Below are 3392 nucleotides of genomic sequence, written 5' to 3' on the forward strand. Positions count from 1 at the left end.
TCAAGCGGGTACTGGCTCAAGTGTGCCCGACGGTGACGGTAGAACGACCCGCGAACACATGCATAGAGTTGTGACCATTGTCAACTTGAATGTATCGGGCGCTGGCTGGGATGTGCCCGGCGGAGACGGCAGAACGACACGCGAACACATGCATAGAGTTTGTGACCGTTGTCAACTTGAATGTATCGGGCGCTGGCTGGGATGTGCCCGGCGGAGACGGCAGAACGACACGCGAACACATGCATAGAGTTTGTGACCGTTGTCAACTTGCATGAATCGGGTACTGGCCTGTGTGCGCCCGACGTTGACGGCAGAACGACCCGCGAGCACATGCATAGAGTTGTGACCGTTGTCAACTTGAATGTATCGGGCGCTGGCTGGGATGCGCCCGGCGGAGACGGCAGAACGACACGCGAACACATTCATAGTGTTGTGACCGTCGTCAACTTGAATGTATCGGGCGCTGGCTAGGATGTGCGCGGCGGAGACGGCAGAACGACACGCGAACACATGCATAGAGTTTTGACCACTGTCAACTTTAATGTATCGGGCGCTGGCTAGGATGTGCGCGGCGGAGACGGCAGAACGACACGCGAACACATGCATAGAGTTTGTGACCATTGTCAACTTGCGTGTATCGGGTACTGGCCTGTGTGTGCCCGACGTTGACGGCAGAACGACCCGCGAACACATGCATAGAGTTGTGACCATTGTCAACTTGAATGTATCGGGCGCTGGCCTGTGTGTGCCCGACGGAGACGGCAGAACGACCCACGAACACATGCATAGAATTTGGACTTCCTTGAAGAAGACGTTGACATAAAAAAAAAAAAAAAAAAGTCAAGCGGGTACTGGCTCAAGTGTGCCCGACGGTGACGGTAGAACGACCCGCGAACACATGCATAGAGTTGTGACCATTGTCAACTTGAATGTATCGGGCGCTGGCTGGGATGTGCCCGGCGGAGACGGCAGAACGACACGCGAACACATGCATAGAGTTTGTGACCGTTGTCAACTTGAATGTATCGGGCGCTGGCTGGGATGTGCCCGGCGGAGACGGCAGAACGACACGCGAACACATGCATAGAGTTTGTGACCGTTGTCAACTTGCATGAATCGGGTACTGGCCTGTGTGCGCCCGACGTTGACGGTAGAACGACCCACGAGCACATGCATAGAGTTGTGACCGTTGTCAACTTGAATGTATCGGGCGCTGGCTGGGATGCGCCCGGCGGAGACGGCAGAACGACACGCGAACACATGCATAGTGTTGTGACCATCGTCAACTTGAATGTATCGGGCGCTGGCTAGGATGTGCGCGGCGGAGACGGCAGAACGACACGCGAACACATGCATAGAGTTTTGACCACTGTCAACTTGAATGTATCGGGCGCTGGCCTGTGTGTGCCCGACGGAGACGGCAGAACGACCCACGAACACATGCATAGAATTTGGACTTCCTTGAAGAAGACGTTGACTTAAAAAAAAAAAAAAAAAGTCAAGCGGGTACTGGCTCAAGTGTGCCCGACGGTGACGGTAGAACGACCCGCGAACACATGCATAGAGTTGTGACCATTGTCAACTTGAATGTATCGGGCGCTGGCTGGGATGTGCCCGGCGGAGACGGCAGAACGACACGCGAACACATGCATAGAGTTGTGACCGTTGTCAACTTGAATGTATCGGGCGCTGGCTGGGATGTGCCCGGCGGAGACGGCAGAACGACACGCGAACACATGCATAGAGTTTGTGACCACTGTCAACTTGCATGTATCGGGTACTGGCCTGTGTGCGCCCGACGTTGACGGTAGAACGACCCACGAGCACATGCATAGAGTTGTGACCGTTGTCAACTTTAATGTATCGGGCGCTGGCTGGGATGTGCCCGGCGGAGACGGCAGAACGACACGCGAACACATGCATAGAGTTGTGACCGTTGTCAACTTGAATGTATCGGGCGCTGGCTGGGATGTGCCCGGCGGAGACGGCAGAACGACACGCGAACACATGCATAGAGTTTGTGACCATTGTCAACTTGCATGTATCGGGTACTGGCCTGTGTGCGCCCGACGTTGACGGTAGAACGACCCACGAGCACATGCATAGAGTTGTGACCGTTGTCAACTTGAATGTATCGGGCGCTGGCTGGGATGTGCCCGGCGGAGACGGCAGAACGACACGCGAACACATGCATAGAGTTTGTGACCACTGTCAACTTGCATGTATCGGGTACTGGCCTGTGTGCGCCCGACGTTGACGGTAGAACGACCCACGAGCACATGCATAGAGTTGTGACCATTGTCAATTTTAATGTAGCGGGTACTGGCCTGTGTGTTCCCGACGTTGACGGCAGAACGACCCACGAGCACATGCATAGAGTTGTGACCGTTGTCAACTGAAATGTATCGGGCGCTGGCTGGGATGTGCCCGGCGGAGACGGCAGAACGACACGCGAACACATGCATAGAGTTTTGACTTCGTTACAGAGGACGTTGACAAAAAAAAAATAATAATAATAATATCAAAAAAAACAAAACATGGTCAACTTTAGTGTAACGGGTATTGGCTTAAGTGTGTGACCCAATGGTCAGAATGAGTGGGCAGAGTGAATCGGATTATATATTAAGGGGAGTGTCTTGTCTCGCCGGTCGATCTTCAAATTGTAGAAGTTTCCTCATATATCTCCTTGATTTCGTCAAGATATATCCGGCACGGGAGCAACCCCGACACTCCTCTGAAAATACGGGTCGCTCCCATGTGAGAAGGTCGATGGTGTGATCGACGGCACGAGTGTCATGCGACCGGGCGAGGGCCGAGTAATTAGCCGACGGTGATGCACACATGCGTAGGCATGGGACCCGTTGTCGTTGCACGAGTCTGTGAGACGGGGCGCCGCCGGACAAGACATACCCGGCACGGGAGCAACCCCGGCACTCCTCTGAAAACACGGGTTGCTCCCGGGTGAGAAGGTCGATGGTGCGGTCGATGGCACGAGTGTCATGCGACCGGGCGAGGGCCGAGATTTAGGCCGACGGTGATGCACACAGGCGTAGGCTGGGACTCGTCGTGTTGCACGAGTCTGTGAGACGGGGCGACGGCCGACCTCGACGGCAGGCCGCCCGATGCATCCGCAAGGTGTGGCTCTCGTCCGAGATTTTGAGATCTCTTTAGTGTAGCGGGTATTGGCTTAGTGTGTGATCCAATGGTCAGAACGAGCGGGCAGAGTGAATCGGATTCTATATATGAGGGGGGTAGTAGAGTCGATCCAAGACTCGAGAAGGCTTTTAATGTCTGTCGTGTGTGTATGCGTGTCATGGTTGGACTCCAGCGGGCCCTTTCGGTAGGGTCAGCCGTCGTTTCATCGCGACCATGTGTTGCAACTCGGCGCTCAG

Source organism: Apostichopus japonicus, chromosome 5 (genome assembly GCF_037975245.1).
Source record: "Apostichopus japonicus isolate 1M-3 chromosome 5, ASM3797524v1, whole genome shotgun sequence".
Taxonomy (NCBI): domain Eukaryota; kingdom Metazoa; phylum Echinodermata; class Holothuroidea; order Aspidochirotida; family Stichopodidae; genus Apostichopus; species Apostichopus japonicus.